The 21,801-nt window shown below is 46.0% G+C and overlaps 1 long non-coding RNA gene across 1 annotated transcript; it reads right to left on the bottom strand.

Moving 5' to 3' along the window:
* Positions 1–16,190: 16,190 nt before the first annotated feature.
* LOC140693917 (uncharacterized) lies at positions 16,191–21,249 on the bottom strand. The gene is made up of 3 exons (XR_012069625.1): positions 21,138–21,249; positions 16,632–16,744; positions 16,191–16,423 (listed from the first exon to the last, which is right to left on the bottom strand). It is a non-coding gene; the product is annotated as an uncharacterized lncRNA (long non-coding RNA).
* Between the last annotated feature and the right edge of the window lie 552 nt (positions 21,250–21,801).

Below are 21,801 nucleotides of genomic sequence, written 5' to 3'. Positions count from 1 at the left end.
GATGGCAGTTACCGGTTGGATTCCAGGTGGAATGTTGGTGTGCACCGCGAGGCTTGTTGTGGCTGTTGGATCCTAGGTAACCGGGCAGAGTTCTGTGGGTGGATCAGTGTGATGGAGGGGCTGCCGCCGTCTGTGGAGCTTGGCTTAGGTGTTTGGTCCGGGAAGCTGTGTAAGTTCGAGATACTGCTGCTGCCCAAAGACCTGAGTTCACAGGTCAGTTTCCAGAACCTGAAAGGGCAGACAGTGGAAGATCTGCCTGTCATCAGCTTACTGGTGAGGCTCCGAGGTACTTTCAGACTTGCCCAGTCCTGGTGAAGTCGACTTTATGGGAGGCACGAAGAGAAGCTGGCCGGAAAGCTGGCTGCACGGATTGAGGAGAGATACCAACACATTGATGAGAGTTGTTCTGCTACCATGGAGAATACTGGCGTGGAGACAGCTGTAGAGGATACCAGGCTCAAAAGACATTCATGAGACATATTGGACCTCGCTGATCCTGGCAGAAACATACGGAGTGCCAACGTGGACTTGAGGAAGTTCCTCAATTCTCTTCTCCAAGAACGGGTCCAAGGTCCCTGACGTCTGAAAGAGAAGAGATGGCAGAGATGATCAAAACGCTCCTGTTCTTGGAAGAGGTCGTGAGAATCCACACGTCCCAAGGGGCATTCCCAAGCCATTCAGACCAAAATTCACCAAGCCCAGGTAAGCCTTTTCCCAGGTTTGGGCCTAGCTAGCAAGCACTTGCCCTTCCCTCCCCTCCACTCAGGCATCCATTTTGAAGGATCAGTACCTGAGCTGCAAGGAAGCCATTACGAGAAGAGCAAGCCCCTCCAAGAATCAGAGTTCCTCCAGCTTCACACTCTGTGAACAACAGTGAACTCCCTAAAGGTCAAATAGTCTCGGCTGAAATAGATAGGAATTGAATACTTAGCTCACACCTAGAAACGATGGCCTTCCGCTAGATTCAGCAAATGTTGTGTTTATGTCTTCCCTGGGGTGAAGGGAGTGTGGTAAGTGAGGGGAATCATTGACTGAACTTGAATCTGTATTAGGCCTCAGTTTTTCAAGACAGTATAGGTAAATAGTATAAGTCAGAAAGTGAACTGTACTGTAAAAGTCGCCAATGACATTAAAGTCACAGCTTTTGCGGATCGCCTTTCACTTGAGTCAAGCCCCGGGGGGACTATATCATGGGGGTGCAGACTTGGTTGCGTTAAATGGCTTTACCCAACATGATCGGATGATTAAGCGTTCTCATCACTGATAGAAGAACACCTGGTTCTCAATAGACTAGCATAACTGCAGCAGGGTTCTCCTAGCTATAATGCCTCTAGGTGCTTTTGGATTCAAACCTAAATGTATATATTTGGTTTGTTTCCTCTTGTATTTTCCTAGAGAGGGTGTTACCCCTTGAAATGCCAACATTGGCCAGTAGGTGTCATTGGGAGTAAAGGGCACCACATGCACAAGTGTATCCAAGGTTGGGGGTTACTTCCTGTTTCCAATAGTTATTTCATGGTTCCTGTTGGTTTCGGAGGCTTCAACCGTAAAGAGCTGACATGACCCCTTTAACAGTTTGGACTGCTAGTTTGCATTCTATCTGTCTAGGTTTTCCGTAGAGCTGACAAAATGTTACCAAAATTGACAAGTCTGGCTTCTAGGTCGATTTAGTGTGTTTCAAAAAATAACTTCATTTTCGTATAACTCCCAAAACATGTAAATGAATTCTGTTAAAATTCTTAAAGGGTGCAAATGAGATATCAACATAATGTCAAAACAATTGTCTTCGGACAATCCCTCCCACCACGGCTGTATAGAAACCAAGAGCTAAGCAAATACCACATTTCTGTGAAATGTATCTGGATAGTGTTGATTCATCGATGCCCAGTTGGCAGAGAAGAAGTGCAACCTGCACTCACTCGCTCCCATGTACAGAGCAATGGAAACATCCACTCACCCAGCCCTTGCACAGGACACTTGCCGAAGAGAGGTCTGTTACTACCAAAGACAGGATGAGGCCTCAGAACACCTGGAAGCAGGAGAAGGCAATGCAGGGAATGGAAACCAGTGCAGGGTCTGACCCCTGGTGATGGAGCAACAAGGGTGGAACTCTGTTAACTTGGACGCACACTCTCAAGCGGACAGGAGACATGGGATTGAAGGTGATGTGCTGAGATTTACAAGAGTGCACAGCAGATGCTTGGCTGACAGAACTCAAAGAAACCAGCGCAAAATATCCCCACAGTTGATTCTGAGACCAAGATCCGATCTGCCAAATTTGAGGTAGCAGAGGCAACGGTCAGTGAGGGATAGGGCTACGGATGATGGCACACGCTGAGTCTCAGGGATCTGGAGTGCGTTGTGGGATGTGGTGGGTCAAATCAAGAGAGCAAGCCGAACTGTGTACCAATGATAAAGCAACCACACTGGTCACGCGGTTGAGATTACCGATATGTCCCATGGCCACACCCAGTGCATCTGCAGGACCAGGGACCAATTGGGCATTTTGCCAATAGAGCACGTGTGGGGCTGAATCAGAGCTATCGTGCATCTGGTCTGAGGGATCCAGGGGCCTTGGGTTTGAAATCAGAATGAAAAGCCTTAGGATCTGCTACATTCATAACCTGGGCTGGGATTATGGTTTGGTTTGAGGCACAGGATGCGCAACAGCTCTGCGGTTGCCTTCGTGCACCCGTGCCACTAGGATGAGAGGACAAGGAAGAGTGGTCCAAGTCCACAGCGTGAGAAGAGGAAGCATTACCTTCACCATTATCTCCCAAAAGCGGATGCTACATTTTCGATGGCACCAGCACGGTACGGCACAGAGGACGCCAATGCAGGTCTGCGGGACCATTCCAGCAGGCCCTGATGTGTGACATCCATAGATATGCTTCCACTGTTGTGTCAGTAGACAGAGAAGCTCTGGGAAGGACTGCTTTCATTGGGACATTCCCGTGGCACTACAAAGCACAAGCGCACTCTCAGTTTGCTGTTTGGGAAACACTCCAAAATGACATAGAGCAGAATGCAGAGCTGAGAACCTTTAGAAGCTTCATTTCCACAAGAGGAAGTGTCCTGCGCACTTTCAGAATTGTGAGATAAACGTAATCAAAATGAAGTTATGCTACTCGAAATAGTATGGGTTGTTTATCACAGCAAATGCAACACCAGCAATTGGAGATATACAGGACAACACACACAGGAACAGCATATGGCATCAATGTCTAGGAGAAATTGTCCTCACAGAAATCCCATGGAATTGCGTAGAGCCAAGAGTCTAAAATTTTCACTTAACAAAGCCCTAGAAGTCTACATTAGATATCTGATATTACCTGACCAGTAGAGATGAAGAAGTACAGTAAAAGAAACAGGAAGTACCATTTTCAGTTCCAAAGATATTGAAGGCCCAAAAGATAAGCTTTCAAACAACTAGACTGCAAAACGCTATCCAGACCAAGTGTTGAAAATGGTGGTCAGGAAAACACTGAAGAACAACAGTGTCTCAGAATCACCAAAGGCAGAATACCAGAAAAGGGGAAGAGAAAGTCTAAAGACGAGCCAAAAAATATCAGAAAACTCAATGGATGTGATAATATCAGGGCTAAAATTCAGTCCTTAGCAGACTAGATAATGCAGAGGGATGCGTGAATGACTGTGAAGACAGGGGAACAGAAATCCCTCGGTCAGAATCAGACATAGGAAAGCAAGTGCAAACCAATGCAAACATTGCTGTTGAATCCTGGGTTAAGACAGGGCATGAAAGACTAGAACTCATAAGAGTCCCAGATGGAAAAGCAAGAGGTAAAGAAACAAAAAATATCTGAAAATTTATCTGTAGAAAAATCAGACTGAAACTTGCTGAAAGCCAAGAAAGAATCATCTATGCGAATTCAGGAAGTACACAGCGTCCAAAGGAGGTGGAATCCCAATAGACCTACCAGCAGCTATAAGATTCACGAATATCCCAGTGATTTAAATGCACCTGGAGGAAACAACATAGTCACAAGGGAACCTCCAGAGGGGTTTCAGCTGATATCTCGGCAGCAATATTGCAGGACAGGGAGGAGTGCCAGGACACAGACCATATCCTGAATGGCCAAATGCTGCCATCTAGGGTAGCCTATGCCACATGACCACCACTTCTAATAAGGGCAGAGCTAGACAATTCCACAGACCGGCAAACCTTAAAAGAATTCAGCAGTTCAAAACTTCTTCTAAAAGAAAGGTTGACAATACTCCCCTGAATAGAAAAGCAGCAAGAAGAAATGGAAAGAAGAAAACCATTATTGGAAATGCAAGAAGAGCATGAGTGGCAAAGAAGAAACAAGAAGAAGGCAAGGAGGACATCAAAACCCTAAAAATGGGAGAGAGAAGCAGGAAATCATAGGTGATTGGAAGCACTCTCTTAAGTGAATCAGCTTATTTGACTCTCTGTTTGAAGCGAAAGGAGAGATGCATGGCCTGACGTGTTTGCAAAACAAGCGAGAAGCAGACCAACAAATAATCAAACCAACAAACAAGCACCAAACGGGTACGGTTGGCTGACATATACCAAGGGAACCATGATTATTCAAAAGAAAATACTCAAGGTGATGTCAAGGATCCTTCAGCAAGCATCGACCCAGTATCGCGGCTTGCATGTAATCAGCACACTTGTATTTGGAAATCAGAGGCGTGCATTCATATTCGTAAATATTGATTCATAAGAGCATATCGTGACCTAACCCAAATGCTGATTTGGAATCAAATGGATTCCTTGTCCGTGATGTAGACTTGTATGTCTTCCAGCAGGATGAAGGAATGCCATATTCTACGCTACGTAGAGAAGAAATGTAAGAAGCCTATAACAAAGGCAAGTAGCTCTGCCAAAGTGTACTGAGAGCAAAAGAGCCAGACAGTAAAGTGCACATTGGGGTTGGTTTCACTTCTTGGAATTTCAGCCCCCATGAAACAAATGGATCCATGTCCTGAGAGTGCGGGTGTTTCAGCAGAAATCAGGCGACGCATATGTCTTCCGGGTGTACGGATATTATAGGAACATAAGTCTCCTTTCGTGGGTCTCTGTGTACTGTGAACTGTTAGAAAGTTTAAAGACGTGTGAAAGCATCAACTGAAAAGGGACACACTTCCCTCCATTGGTACTGTGCATACAGATCTGAACAAAAGGAAAGAGGGAAGAAGAAAGGCCCATGGGACGCTAGTGGGTAGAATCACATTTACCTTAGGAACCTCTGGTCGGATGTAGCCCCTCCCCCAAGACTGACAAGACGCAGCAGCCATTGGGGATGGCAGTTACCGGTTGGATTCCAGGTGGAATGTTGGTGTGCACCGCGAGGCTTGTTGTGGCTGTTGGATCCTAGGTAACCGGGCAGAGTTCTGTGGGTGGATCAGTGTGATGGAGGGGCTGCCGCCGTCTGTGGAGCTTGGCTTAGGTGTTTGGTCCGGGAAGCTGTGTAAGTTCGAGATACTGCTGCTGCCCAAAGACCTGAGTTCACAGGTCAGTTTCCAGAACCTGAAAGGGCAGACAGTGGAAGATCTGCCTGTCATCAGCTTACTGGTGAGGCTCCGAGGTACTTTCAGACTTGCCCAGTCCTGGTGAAGTCGACTTTATGGGAGGCACGAAGAGAAGCTGGCCGGAAAGCTGGCTGCACGGATTGAGGAGAGATACCAACACATTGATGAGAGTTGTTCTGCTACCATGGAGAATACTGGCGTGGAGACAGCTGTAGAGGATACCAGGCTCAAAAGACATTCATGAGACATATTGGACCTCGCTGATCCTGGCAGAAACATACGGAGTGCCAACGTGGACTTGAGGAAGTTCCTCAATTCTCTTCTCCAAGAACGGGTCCAAGGTCCCTGACGTCTGAAAGAGAAGAGATGGCAGAGATGATCAAAACGCTCCTGTTCTTGGAAGAGGTCGTGAGAATCCACACGTCCCAAGGGGCATTCCCAAGCCATTCAGACCAAAATTCACCAAGCCCAGGTAAGCCTTTTCCCAGGTTTGGGCCTAGCTAGCAAGCACTTGCCCTTCCCTCCCCTCCACTCAGGCATCCATTTTGAAGGATCAGTACCTGAGCTGCAAGGAAGCCATTACGAGAAGAGCAAGCCCCTCCTAGAATCAGAGTTCCTCCAGCTTCACACTCTGTGAACAACAGTGAACTCCCTAAAGGTCAAATAGTCTCGGCTGAAATAGATAGGAATTGAATACTTAGCTCACACCTAGAAACGATGGCCTTCCGCTAGATTCAGCAAATGTTGTGTTTATGTCTTCCCTGGGGTGAAGGGAGTGTGGTAAGTGAGGGGAATCATTGACTGAACTTGAATCTGTATTAGGCCTCAGTTTTTCAAGACAGTATAGGTAAATAGTATAAGTCAGAAAGTGAACTGTACTGTAAAAGTCGCCAATGACATTAAAGTCACAGCTTTTGCGGATCGCCTTTCACTTGAGTCAAGCCCCCGGGGGCACTATATCATGGGGGTGCAGACTTGGTTGCGTTAAATGGCTTTACCCAACATGATCGGATGATTAAGCGTTCTCATCACTGATAGAAGAACACCTGGTTCTCAATAGACTAGCATAACTGCAGCAGGGTTCTCCTAGCTATAATGCCTCTAGGTGCTTTTGGATTCAAACCTAAATGTATATATTTGGTTTGTTTCCTCTTGTATTTTCCTAGAGAGGGTGTTACCCCTTGAAATGCCAACATTGGCCAGTAGGTGTCATTGGGAGTAAAGGGCACCACATGCACAAGTGTATCCAAGGTTGGGGGTTACTTCCTGTTTCCAATAGTTATTTCATGGTTCCTGTTGGTTTCGGAGGCTTCAACCGTAAAGAGCTGACATGACCCCTTTAACAGTTTGGACTGCTAGTTTGCATTCTATCTGTCTAGGTTTTCCGTAGAGCTGACAAAATGTTACCAAAATTGACAAGTCTGGCTTCTAGGTCGATTTAGTGTGTTTCAAAAAATAACTTCATTTTCGTATAACTCCCAAAACATGTAAATGAATTCTGTTAAAATTCTTAAAGGGTGCAAATGAGATATCAACATAATGTCAAAACAATTGTCTTCGGACAATCCCTCCCACCACGGCTGTATAGAAACCAAGAGCTAAGCAAATACCACATTTCTGTGAAATGTATCTGGATAGTGTTGATTCATCGATGCCCAGTTGGCAGAGAAGAAGTGCAACCTGCACTCACTCGCTCCCATGTACAGAGCAATGGAAACATCCACTCACCCAGCCCTTGCACAGGACACTTGCCGAAGAGAGGTCTGTTACTACCAAAGACAGGATGAGGCCTCAGAACACCTGGAAGCAGGAGAAGGCAATGCAGGGAATGGAAACCAGTGCAGGGTCTGACCCCTGGTGATGGAGCAACAAGGGTGGAACTCTGTTAACTTGGACGCACACTCTCAAGCGGACAGGAGACATGGGATTGAAGGTGATGTGCTGAGATTTACAAGAGTGCACAGCAGATGCTTGGCTGACAGAACTCAAAGAAACCAGCGCAAAATATCCCCACAGTTGATTCTGAGACCAAGATCCGATCTGCCAAATTTGAGGTAGCAGAGGCAACGGTCAGTGAGGGATAGGGCTACGGATGATGGCACACGCTGAGTCTCAGGGATCTGGAGTGCGTTGTGGGATGTGGTGGGTCAAATCAAGAGAGCAAGCCGAAATGTGTACCAATGCTAAAGCAACCACACTGGTCACGCGGTTGAGATTACCAATATGTCCCATGGCCACACCCAGTGCATCTGCAGGACCAGGGACCAATTGGGCATTTTGCCAATAGAGCACGTGTGGGGCTGAATCAGAGCTATCGTGCATCTGGTCTGAGGGATCCAGGGGCCTTGGGTTTGAAATCAGAATGAAAAGCCTTAGGATCTGCTACATTCATAACCTGGGCTGGGATTATGGTTTGGTTTGAGGCACAGGATGCGCAACAGCTCTGCGGTTGCCTTCGTGCACCCGTGCCACTAGGATGAGAGGACAAGGAAGAGTGGTCCAAGTCCACAGCGTGAGAAGAGGAAGCATTACCTTCACCATTATCTCCCAAAAGCGGATGCTACATTTTCGATGGCACCAGCACGGTACGGCACAGAGGACGCCAATGCAGGTCTGCGGGACCATTCCAGCAGGCCCTGATGTGTGACATCCATAGATATGCTTCCACTGTTGTGTCAGTAGACAGAGAAGCTCTGGGAAGGACTGCTTTCATTGGGACATTCCCGTGGCACTACAAAGCACAAGCGCACTCTCAGTTTGCTGTTTGGGAAACACTCCAAAATGACATAGAGCAGAATGCAGAGCTGAGAACCTTTAGAAGCTTCATATCCACAAGAGGAAGTGTCCTGCGCACTTTCAGAATTGTGAGATAAACGTAATCAAAATGAAGTTATGCTACTCGAAATAGTATGGGTTGTTTATCACAGCAAATGCAACACCAGCAATTGGAGATATACAGGACAACACACACAGGAACAGCATATGGCATCAATGTCTAGGAGAAATTGTCCTCACAGAAATCCCATGGAATTGCGTAGAGACAAGAGTCTAAAATTTTCACTTAACAAAGCCCTAGAAGTCTACATTAGATATCTGATATTACCTGACCAGTAGAGATGAAGAAGTACAGTAAAAGAAACAGGAAGTACCATTTTCAGTTCCAAAGATATTGAAGGCCCAAAAGATAAGCTTTCAAACAACTAGACTGCAAAACGCTATCCAGACCAAGTGTTGAAAATGGTGGTCAGGAAAACACTGAAGAACAACAGTGTCTCAGAATCACCAAAGGCAGAATACCAGAAAAGGGGAAGAGAAAGTCTAAAGACGAGCCAAGAAATATCAGAAAACTCAATGGATGTGATAATATCAGGGCTAAAATTCAGTCCTTAGCAGACTAGATAATGCAGAGGGATGCGTGAATGACTGTGAAGACAGGGGAACAGAAATCCCTCGGTCAGAATCAGACATAAGAAAGCAAGTGCAAACCAATGCAAACATTGCTGTTGAATCCTGGGTTAAGACAGGGCATGAAAGACTAAAATTCATAAGAGTCCCAGATGGAAAAGCAAGAGGTAAAGAAACAAAAAATATCTGAAAATTTATCTGTAGAAAAATCAGACTGAAACTTGCTGAAAGCCAAGAAAGTATCATCTATGCGAATTCAGGAAGTACACAGCGTCCAAAGGAGGTGGAATCCCAAAAGACCTACCAGCAGCTATAAGATTCACGAATATCCCAGTGATTTAAATGCACCTGGAGGAAACAACATAGTCACAAGGGAACCTCCAGAGGGGTTTCAGCTGATATCTCGGCAGCAATATTGCAGGACAGGGAGGAGTGCCAGGACACAGACCATATCCTGAATGGCCAAATGCTGCCATCTAGGGTAGCCTATGCCACATGACCACCATTTCTAATAACGGCAGAGCTTCCACAGACCGGCAAACCTTAAAAGAATTCAGCAGTTCAAAACTTCTTCTAAAAGAAAGGTTGACAATAATCCCCTGAATAGAAAAGCAGCAAGAGGAAATGGAAAGAAGAAAACCATTATTGGAAATGCAAGAAGAGCATGAGTGGCAAAGAAGAAACAAGAAGAAGGCAAGGAGGACATCAAAACCCTAACGATGGGAGAGGGAAGCAGGAAATCATAGGTGATTGGAAGCAATCTCTTAAGTGAATCAGCTTATTTGACTCTCTGTTTGAAGCGAAAGGAGAGATGCATGGCCTGACGTGTTTGCAAAACAAGCGAGAAGCAGACCAACAAATAATCAAACCAACAAACAAGCACCAAACGGGTACGGTTGGCTGACATATACCAAGGGAACCATGATTCTTCAAAAGAAAATACTCAAGGTGATGTCAAGGATCCTTCAGCAAGCATCGACCCAGTATCGCGGCTTGCATGTAATCAGCACACTTGTATTCGGAAATCAGAGGCGTGCATTCATATTCGTAAATATCGATTCATAAGAGCATATCGTGACCTAACCCAAATGCTGATTTGGAATCAAATGGATTCCTTGTCGGTGATGTAGATTTGTATGTCTTCCAACAGGATGAAGGAATGCCATATTCTACGCTACGTAGAGAAGAAATGTAAGAAGCCTATAACAAAGGCAAGTAGCTCTGCCAAAATGTACTGAGAGCAAAAGAGCCAGAAAGTAAAGTGCACATTGGGGTTGGTTTCACTTCTTGGAATTTCAGCCCCCATGAAACAAATGGATCCATGTCCTGAGAGTGCGGGTGTTTCAGCAGAAATCAGGCGACGCATATGTCTTCCGGGTGTACGGATATTATAGGAACATAAGTCTCCTTTCGTGGGTCTCTGTGTACTGTGAACTGTTAGAAAGTTTAAAGACGTGTGAAAGCATCAACTGAAAAGGGACACACTTCCCTCCATTGGTACTGTGCATACAGATCTGAACAAAAGGAAAGAGGGAAGAAGAAAGGCCCATGGGACGCTAGTGGGTAGAATCACATTTACCTTAGGAACCTCTGGTCGGATGTAGCCCCTCCCCCAAGACTGACAAGACGCAGCAGCCATTGGGGATGGCAGTTACCGGTTGGATTCCAGGTGGAATTTTGGTGTGCAACGCGAGGCTTGTTGTGGCTGTTGGATCCTAGGTAACCGGGCAGAGTTCTGTGGGTGGATCAGTGTGATGGAGGGGCTGCCGCCGTCTGTGGAGCTTGGCTTAGGTGTTTGGTCCGGGAAGCTGTGTAAGTTCGAGATACTGCTGCTGCCCAAAGACCTGAGTTCACAGGTCAGTTTCCAGAACCTGAAAGGGCAGACAGTGGAAGATCTGCCTGTCATCAGCTTACTGGTGAGGCTCCGAGGTACTTTCAGACTTGCCCAGTCCTGGTGAAGTCGACTTTATGGGAGGCACGAAGAGAAGCTGGCCGGAAAGCTGGCTGCACGGATTGAGGAGAGATACCAACACATTGATGAGTGTTGTTCTGCTACCATGGAGAATACTGGCGTGGAGACAGCTGTAGAGGATACCAGGCTCAAAAGACATTCATGAGACATATTGGACCTCGCTGATCCTGGCAGAAACATACGGAGTGCCAACGTGGACTTGAGGAAGTTCCTCAATTCTCTTCTCCAAGAACGGGTCCAAGGTCCCTGACGTCTGAAAGAGAAGAGATGGCAGAGATGATCAAAACGCTCCTGTTCTTGGAAGAGGTCGTGAGAATCCACACGTCCCAAGGGGCATTCCCAAGCCATTCAGACCAAAATTCACCAAGCCCAGGTAAGCCTTTTCCCAGGTTTGGGCCTAGCTAGCAAGCACTTGCCCTTCCCTCCCCTCCACTCAGGCATCCATTTTGAAGGATCAGTACCTGAGCTGCAAGGAAGCCATTACGAGAAGAGCAAGCCCCTCCTAGAATCAGAGTTCCTCCAGCTTCACACTCTGTGAACAACAGTGAACTCCCTAAAGGTCAAATAGTCTCGGCTGAAATAGATAGGAATTGAATACTTAGCTCACACCTAGAAACGATGGCCTTCCGCTAGATTCAGCAAATGTTGTGTTTATGTCTTCCCTGGGGTGAAGGGAGTGTGGTAAGTGAGGGGAATCATTGACTGAACTTGAATCTGTATTAGGCCTCAGTTTTTCAAGACAGTATAGGTAAATAGTATAAGTCAGAAAGTGAACTGTACTGTAAAAGTCGCCAATGACATTAAAGTCACAGCTTTTGCGGATCGCCTTTCACTTGAGTCAAGCCCCCGGGGGCACTATATCATGGGGGTGCAGACTTGGTTGCGTTAAATGGCTTTACCCAACATGATCGGATGATTAAGCGTTCTCATCACTGATAGAAGAACACCTGGTTCTCAATAGACTAGCATAACTGCAGCAGGGTTCTCCTAGTTATAATGCCTCTAGGTGCTTTTAGATTCAAACCTAAATGTATATATTTGGTTTGTTTCCTCTTGTATTTTCCTAGAGAGGGGTGTTACCCCTTGAAATGCCAACATTGGCCAGTAGGTGTCATTGGGAGTAAAGGGCACCACATGCACAAGTGTATCCAAGGTTGGGGGTTACTTCCTGTTTCCAATAGTTATTTCATGGTTCCTGTTGTTTTCGGAGGCTTCAACCGTAAAGAGCTGACATGACCCCTTTAACAGTTTGGACTGCTAGTTTGCATTCTATCTGTCTAGGTTTTCCGTAGAGCTGACAAAATGTTACCAAAATTGACAAGTCTGGCTTCTAGGTCGATTTAGTGTGTTTCAAAAAATAACTTCATTTTCGTATAACTCCCAAAACATGTAAATGAATTCTGTTAAAATTCTTAAAGGGTGCAAATGAGATATCAACATAATGTCAAAACAATTGTCTTCGGACAATCCCTCCCACCACGGCTGTATAGAAACCAAGAGCTAAGCAAATACCACATTTCTGTGAAATGTATCTGGATAGTGTTGATTCATCGATGCCCAGTTGGCAGAGAAGAAGTGCAACCTGCACTCACTCGCTCCCATGTACAGAGCAATGGAAACATCCACTCACCCAGCCCTTGCACAGGACACTTGCCGAAGAGAGGTCTGTTACTACCAAAGACAGGATGAGGCCTCAGAACACCTGGAAGCAGGAGAAGGCAATGCAGGGAATGGAAACCAGTGCAGGGTCTGACCCCTGGTGATGGAGCAACAAGGGTGGAACTCTGTTAACTTGGACGCACACTCTCAAGCGGACAGGAGACATGGGATTGAAGGTGATGTGCTGAGATTTACAAGAGTGCACAGCAGATGCTTGGCTGACAGAACTCAAAGAAACCAGCGCAAAATATCCCCACAGTTGATTCTGAGACCAAGATCCGATCTGCCAAATTTGAGGTAGCAGAGGCAACGGTCAGTGAGGGATAGGGCTACGGATGATGGCACACGCTGAGTCTCAGGGATCTGGAGTGCGTTGTGGGATGTGGTGGGTCAAATCAAGAGAGCAAGCCGAACTGTGTACCAATGATAAAGCAACCACACTGGTCACGCGGTTGAGATTACCGATATGTCCCATGGCCACACCCAGTGCATCTGCAGGACCAGGGACCAATTGGGCATTTTGCCAATAGAGCACGTGTGGGGCTGAATCAGAGCTATCGTGCATCTGGTCTGAGGGATCCAGGGGCCTTGGGTTTGAAATCAGAATGAAAAGCCTTAGGATCTGCTACATTCATAACCTGGGCTGGGATTATGGTTTGGTTTGAGGCACAGGATGCGCAAAAGCTCTGCGGTTGCCTTCGTGCACCCGTGCCACTAGGATGAGAGGACAAGGAAGAGTGGTCCAAGTCCACAGCGTGAGAAGAGGAAGCATTACCTTCACCATTATCTCCCAAAAGCGGATGCTACATTTTCGATGGCACCAGCACGGTACGGCACAGAGGACGCCAATGCAGGTCTGCGGGACCATTCCAGCAGGCCCTGATGTGTGACATCCATAGATATGCTTCCACTGTTGTGTCAGTAGACAGAGAAGCTCTGGGAAGGACTGCTTTCATTGGGACATTCCCGTGGCACTACAAAGCACAAGCGCACTCTCAGTTTGCTGTTTGGGAAACACTCCAAAATGACATAGAGCAGAATGCAGAGCTGAGAACCTTTAGAAGCTTCATTTCCACAAGAGGAAGTGTCCTGCGCACTTTCAGAATTGTGAGATAAACGTAATCAAAATGAAGTTATGCTACTCGAAATAGTATGGGTTGTTTATCACAGCAAATGCAACACCAGCAATTGGAGATATACAGGACAACACACACAGGAACAGCATATGGCATCAATGTCTAGGAGAAATTGTCCTCACAGAAATCCCATGGAATTGCGTAGAGCCAAGAGTCTAAAATTTTCACTTAACAAAGCCCTAGAAGTCTACATTAGATATCTGATATTACCTGACCAGTAGAGATGAAGAAGTACAGTGAAAGAAACAGGAAGTACCATTTTCAGTTCCAAAGATATTGAAGGCCCAAAAGATAAGCTTTCAAACAACTAGACTGCAAAAAGCTATCCAGACCAAGTGTTGAAAACGCTGGTCAGGAAAACACTGAAGAACAACAGTGTCTCAGAATCACCAAAGGCAGAATACCAGAAAAGGGGAAGAGAAAGTCTAAAGACGAGCCAAAAAATATCAGAAAACTCAATGGATGTGATAATATCAGGGCTAAAATTCAGTCCTTAGCAGACTAGATAATGCAGAGGGATGCGTGAATGACTGTGAAGACAGGGGAACAGAAATCCCTCGGTCAGAATCAGACATAGGAAAGCAAGTGCAAACCAATGAAAACATTGCTGTTGAATCCTGGGTTAAGACAGGGCATGAAAGACTAGAATTCATAAGAGTCCCAGATGGAAAAGCAAGAGATAAAGAAAGAAAAATTATCTGAAAATTTATCTGTAGAAAAATCAGACTGAAACTTGCTGAAAGCCAAGAAAGAATCATCTATGCGAATTCAGGAAGTACACAGCGTCCAAAGGAGGTGGAATCCCAATAGACCTACCAGCAGCTATAAGATTCACGAATATCCCAGTGATTTAAATGCACCTGGAGGAAACAACATAGTCACAAGGGAACCTCCAGAGGGGTTTCTGCTGATATCTCGGCAGCAATATTGCAGGACAGGGAGGAGTGCCAGGACACAGACCATATCCTGAATGGCCAAATGCTGCCATCTAGGGTAGCCTATGCCACATGACCACCATTTCTAATAACGGCAGAGCTTCCACAGACCGGCAAACCTTAAAAGAATTCAGCAGTTCAAAACTTCTTCTAAAAGAAAGGTTGACAATACTGCCCTGAATAGAAAAGCAGCAAGAGGAAATGGAAAGAAGAAAACCATTATTGGAAATGCAAGAAGAGCATGAGTGGCAAAGAAGAAACAAGAAGAAGGCAAGGAGGACATCAAAACCCTAACGATGGGAGAGGGAAGCAGGAAATCATAGGTGATTGGAAGTAATATCTTAAGTGAATCAGCTTATTTGACTCTCTGTTTGAAGCGAAAGGAGAGATGCATGTCCTGACGTGTTTGCAAAACAAGCGAGAAGCAGACCAACAAATAATCAAACCAACAAACAAGCACCAAACGGGTACGGTTGGCTGACATATACCAAGGGAACCATGATTCTTCAAAAGAAAATACTCAAGGTGATGTCAAGGATCCTTCAGCAAGCATCGACCCAGTATCGCGGCTTGCATGTAATCAGCACACTTGTATTCGGAAATCAGAGGCGTGCATTCATATTCGTAAATATTGATTCATAAGAGCATATCGTGACCTAACCCAAATGCTGATTTGGAATCAAATGGATTCCTAGTCCGTGATGTAGACTTGTATGTCTTCCAACAGGATGAAGGAATGCCATATTCTACGCTACGTAGAGAAGAAATGTAAGAAGCCTATAACAAAGGCAAGTAGCTCTGCCAAAGTGTACTGAGAGCAAAAGAGCCAGACAGTAAAGTGCACATTGGGGTTGGTTTCACTTCTTGGAATTTCAGCCCCCATGAAACAAATGGATCCATGTCCTGAGAGTGCGGGTGTTTCAGCAGAAATCAGGCGACGCATATGTCTTCCGGGTGTACGGATATTATAGGAACATAAGTCTCCTTTCGTGGGTCTCTGTGTACTGTGAACTGTTAGAAAGTTTAAAGACGTGTGAAAGCATCAACTGAAAAGGGACACACTTCCCTCCATTGGTACTGTGCATACAGATCTGAACAAAAGGAAAGAGGGAAGAAGAAAGGCCCATGGGACGCTAGTGGGTAGAATCACATTTACCTTAGGAACCTCTGGTCGGATGCAGCCCCTCCCCCAAGACTGACAAGATGCAGCAGCCATTGGGGATGGCAGTTACCGGTTGGATTCCAGGTGGAATGTTGGTGTGCACCGCGAGGCTTGTTGTGGCTGTTGGATCCTAGGTAACCGGGCAGAGTTCTGTGGGTGGATCAGTGTGATGGAGGGGCTGCCGCCGTCTGTGGAGCTTGGCTTAGGTGTTTGGTCCGGGAAGCTGTGTAAGTTCGAGATACTGCTGCTGCCCAAAGACCTGAGTTCACAGGTCAGTTTCCAGAACCTGAAAGGGCAGACAGTGGAAGATCTGCCTGTCATCAGCTTACTGGTGAGGCTCCGAGGTACTTTCAGACTTGCCCAGTCCTGGTGAAGTCGACTTTATGGGAGACACGAAGAGAAGCTGGCCGAAAAGCTGGCTGCACGGATTGAGGAGAGATACCAACACATTGATGAGAGTTGTTCTGCTACCATGGAGAATACTGGCGTGGAGACAGCTGTAGAGGATACCAGGCTCAAAAGACATTCATGAGACATATTGGACCTCGCTGATCCTGGCAGAAACATACGGAGTGCCAACGTGGACTTGAGGAAGTTCCTCAATTCTCTTCTCCAAGAACGGGTCCAAGGTCCCTGACGTCTGAAAGAGAAGAGATGGCAGAGATGATCAAAACGCTCCTGTTCTTGGAAGAGTTCGTGAGAATCCACACGTCCCAAGGGGCATTCCCAAGCCATTCAGACCAAAATTCACCAAGCCCAGGTAAGCCTTTTCCCAGGTTTGGGCCTAGCTAGCAAGCACTTGCCCTTCCCTCCCCTCCACTCAGGCATCCATTTTGAAGGATCAGTACCTGAGCTGCAAGGAAGCCATTACGAGAAGAGCAAGCCCCTCCTAGAATCAGAGTTCCTCCAGCTTCACACTCTGTGAACAACAGTGAACTCCCTAAAGGTCAAATAGTCTCGGCTGAAATAGATAGGAATTGAATACTTAGCTCACACCTAGAAACGATGGCCTTCCGCTAGATTCAGCAAATGTTGTGTTTATGTCTTCCCTGGGGTGAAGGGAGTGTGGTAAGTGAGGGGAATCATTGACTGAACTTGAATCTGTATTAGGCCTCAGTTTTTCAAGACAGTATAGGTAAATAGTATAAGTCAGAAAGTGAACTGTACTGTAAAAGTCGCCAATGACATTAAAGTCACAGCTTTTGCGGATCGCCTTTCACTTGAGTCAAGCCCCGGGGGGACTATATCATGGGGGTGCAGACTTGGTTGCGTTAAATGGCTTTACCCAACATGATCGGATGATTAAGCGTTCTCATCACTGATAGAAGAACACCTGGTTCTCAATAGACTAGCATAACTGCAGCAGGGTTCTCCTAGATATAATGCCTCTAGGTGCTTTTAGATTCAAACCTAAATGTATATATTTGGTTTGTTTCCTCTTGTATTTTCCTAGAGAGGGGTGTTACCTCTTGAAATGACAACATTGGCCAGTAGGTGTCATTGGGAGTAAAGGGCACCACATGCACAAGTGTATCCAAGGTTGGGGGTTACTTCCTGTTTCCAATAGTTATTTCATGGTTCCTGTTGTTTTCGGAGGCTTCAACCGTAAAGAGCTGACATGACCCCTTTAACAGTTTGGACTGCTAGTTTGCATTCTATCTGTCTAGGTTTTCCGTAGAGCTGACAAAATGTTACCAAAATTGACAAGTCTGGCTTCTAGGTCGATTTAGTGTGTTTCAAAAAATAACTTCATTTTCGTATAACTCCCAAAACATGTAAATGAATTCTGTTAAAATTCTTAAAGGGTGCAAATGAGATATCAACATAATGTCAAAACAATTGTCTTCGGACAATCCCTCCCACCACGGCTGTATAGAAACCAAGAGCTAAGCAAATACCACATTTCTGTGAAATGTATCTGGATAGTGTTGATTCATCGATGCCCAGTTGGCAGAGAAGAAGTGCAACCTGCACTCACTCGCTCCCATGTACAGAGCAATGGAAACATCCACTCACCCAGCCCTTGCACAGGACACTTGCCGAAGAGAGGTCTGTTACTACCAAAGACAGGATGAGGCCTCAGAACACCTGGAAGCAGGAGAAGGCAATGCAGGGAATGGAAACCAGTGCAGGGTCTGACCCCTGGTGATGAGCAACAAGGGTGGAACTCTGTTAACTTGGACGCACACTCTCAAGCGGACAGGAGACATGGGATTGAAGGTGATGTGCTGAGATTTACAAGAGTGCACAGCAGATGCTTGGCTGACAGAACTCAAAGAAACCAGCGCAAAATATCCCCACAGTTGATTCTGAGACCAAGATCCGATCTGCCAAATTTGAGGTAGCAGAGGCAACGGTCAGTGAGGGATAGGGCTACGGATGATGGCACACGCTGAGTCTCAGGGATCTGGAGTGCGTTGTGGGATGTGGTGGGTCAAATCAAGAGAGCAAGCCGAACTGTGTACCAATGATAAAGCAACCACACTGGTCACGCGGTTGAGATTACCGATATGTCCCATGGCCACACCCAGTGCATCTGCAGGACCAGGGACCAATTGGGCATTTTGCCAATAGAGCACGTGTGGGGCTGAATCAGAGCTATCGTGCATCTGGTCTGAGGGATCCAGGGGCCTTGGGTTTGAAATCAGAATGAAAAGCCTTAGGATCTGCTACATTCATAACCTGGGCTGGGATTATGGTTTGGTTTGAGGCACAGGATGCGCAACAGCTCTGCGGTTGCCTTCGTGCACCCGTGCCACTAGGATGAGAGGACAAGGAAGAGTGGTCCAAGTCCACAGCGTGAGAAGAGGAAGCATTACCTTCACCATTATCTCCCAAAAGCGGATGCTACATTTTCGATGGCACCAGCACGGTACGGCACAGAGGACGCCAATGCAGGTCTGTGGGACCATTCCAGCAGGCCCTGATGTGTGACATCCATAGATATGCTTCCACTGTTGTGTCAGTAGACAGAGAAGCTCTGGGAAGGACTGCTTTCATTGGGACATTCCCGTGGCACTACAAAGCACAAGCGCACTCTCAGTTTGCTGTTTGGGAAACACTCCAAAATGACATAGAGCAGAATGCAGAGCTGAGAACCTTTAGAAGCTTCATTTCCACAAGAGGAAGTGTCCTGCGCACTTTCAGAATTGTGAGATAAACGTAATCAAAATGAAGTTATGCTACTCGAAATAGTATGGGTTGTTTATCACAGCAAATGCAACACCAGCAATTGGAGATATACAGGACAACACACACAGGAACAGCATATGGCATCAATGTCTAGGAGAAATTGTCCTCACAGAAATCCCATGGAATTGCGTAGAGCCAAGAGTCTAAAATTTTCACTTAACAAAGCCCTAGAAGTCTACATTAGATATCTGATATTACCTGACCAGTAGAGATGAAGAAGTACAGTAAAAGAAACAGGAAGTACCATTTTCAGTTCCAAAGATATTGAAGGCCCAAAAGATAAGCTTTCAAACAACTAGACTGCAAAACGCTATCCAGACCAAGTGTTGAAAACGGTGGTCAGGAAAACACTGAAGAACAACAGTGTCTCAGAATCACCAAAGGCAGAATACCAGAAAAGGGGAAGAGAAAGTCTAAAGACGAGCCAAAAAATATCAGAAAACTCAATGGATGTGATAATATCAGGGCTAAAATTCAGTCCTTAGCAGACTAGATAATGCAGAGGGATGCGTGAATGACTGTGAAGACAGGGGAACAGAAATCCCTCGGTCAGAATCAGACATAGGAAAGCAAGTGCAAACCAATGCAAACATTGCTGTTGAATCCTGGGTTAAGACAGGGCATGAAAGACTAGAATTCATAAGAGTCCCAGATGGAAAAGCAAGAGGTACAGAAACAAAAAATATCTGAAAATTTATCTGTAGAAAAATCAGACTGAAACTTGCTGAAAGCCAAGAAAGAATCATCTATGCGAATTCAGGAAGTACACAGCGTCCAAAGGAGGTGGAATCCCAATAGACCTACCAGCAGCTGTATGATTCACGAATATCCCAGTGATTTAAATGCACCTGGAGGAAACAACATAATCACAAGGGAACCTCCAGAGGGGTTTCAGCTGATATCTCGGCAGCAATATTGCAGGACAGGGAGGAGTGCCAGGACACAGACCATATCCTGAATGGCCAAATGCTGCCATCTAGTGTAGCCTATGCCACATGACCACCATTTCTAATAACGGCAGAGCTAGACAATTCCACAGACCGGCAAACCTTAAAAGAAATCAGCAGTTCAAAACTTCTTCTTAAAGAAAGGTTGACAATACTCCCCTGAATAGAAAAGCAGGAATAGGAAATGGAAAGAAGAAAACCATTATTGGAAATGCAAGGAGAGCATGAGTGGCAAAGAAGAAACAAGAAGAAGGCAAGGAGGACATCAAAACCCTAAAGATGGGAGAGGGAAGCAGGAAATCATAGGTGATTGGAAGCACTCTCTTAAGTGAATCAGCTTATTTGACTCTCTGTTTGAAGCGAAAGGAGAGATGCATGTCCTGACGTGTTTGCAAAACAAGCGAGAAGCAGACCAACAAATAATCAAACCAACAAACAAGCACCAAACGGGTACGGTTGGCTGACATATACCAAGGGAACCATGATTCTTCAAAAGAAAATACTCAAGGTGATGTCAAGGATCCTTCAGCAAGCATCGACCCAGTATCGCGGCTTGCATGTAATCAGCACACTTGTATTCGGAAGTCAGAGGCGTGCATTCATATTCGTAAATATTGATTCATAAGAGCATATCGTGACCTAACACTAATGCCGATTTGGAATCAAATGGATTCCTAGTCCGTGATGTAGACTTGTATGTCTTCCAACAGGATGAAGGAATGCCATATTCTACGCTACGTAGAGAAGAAATGTAAGAAGCCTATAACAAAGGCAAGTAGCTCTGCCAAAGTGTACTGAGAGCAAAAGAGCCAGACAGTAAAGTGCACATTGGGGTTGGTTTCACTTCTTGGAATTTCAGCCCCCATGAAACAAATGGATCCATGTCCTGAGAGTGCGGGTGTTTCAGCAGAAATCAGGCGACGCATATGTCTTCCGGGTGTACGGATATTATAGGAACATAAGTCTCCTTTCGTGGGTCTCTGTGTACTGTGAACTGTTAGAAAGTTTAAAGACGTGTGAAAGCATCAACTGAAAAGGGACACACTTCCCTCCATTGGTACTGTGCATACAGATCTGAACAAAAGGAAAGAGGGAAGAAGAAAGGCCCATGGGACGCTAGTGGGTAGAATCACATTTACCTTAGGAACCTCTGGTCGGATGCAGCCCCTCCCCCAAAACTGACAAGATGCAGCAGCCATTGGGGATGGCAGTTACCGGTTGGATTCCAGGTGGAATGTTGGTGTGCACCGCGAGGCTTGTTGTGGCTGTTGGATCCTAGGTAACCGGGCAGAGTTCTGTGGGTGGATCAGTGTGATGGAGGGGCTGCCGGCGTCTGTGGAGCTTGGCTTAAGTGTTTGGTCCGGGAAGCTGTGTAAGTTCGAGATACTGCTGCTGCCCAAAGACCTGAGTTCACAGGTCAGTTTCCAGAACCTGAAAGGGCAGACAGTGGAAGATCTGCCTGTCATCAGCTTACTGGTGAGGCTCCGAGGTACTTTCCGACTTGCCCAGTCCTGGTGAAGTCAACTTTATGAGAGACACGAAGAGAAGCTGGCCGATAAGCTGGCTGCACGAATTGAGGAGAGATACCAACACATTGATGAGAGTTGTTCTGCTACCATGGAGAATACTGGCGTGGAGACAGCTGTAGAGGATACCAGGCTCAAAAGACATTCATGAGACATATTGGACCTCGCTGATCCTGGCAGAAACATACGGAGTGCCAACGTGGACTTGAGGAAGTTCCTCAATTCCCTTCTCCAAGAACGGGTCCAAGGTCCCTGACGTCTGTAAGAGAAGAGATGGCAGAGATGATCAAAACGCTCCTGTTCTTGGAAGAGGTCGTGAGAATCCACACGTCCCAAGGGGCATTCCCAAGCCA

This window comes from Vicugna pacos, unplaced genomic scaffold (genome assembly GCF_048564905.1).
Source record: "Vicugna pacos unplaced genomic scaffold, VicPac4 scaffold_20, whole genome shotgun sequence".
In the NCBI taxonomy this organism is placed as follows: Eukaryota; Metazoa; Chordata; class Mammalia; order Artiodactyla; family Camelidae; genus Vicugna; species Vicugna pacos.
The sequence above is the reverse complement of the archived record's forward strand: the minus strand, read 5'-3'. Positions and strand labels throughout refer to the sequence as shown.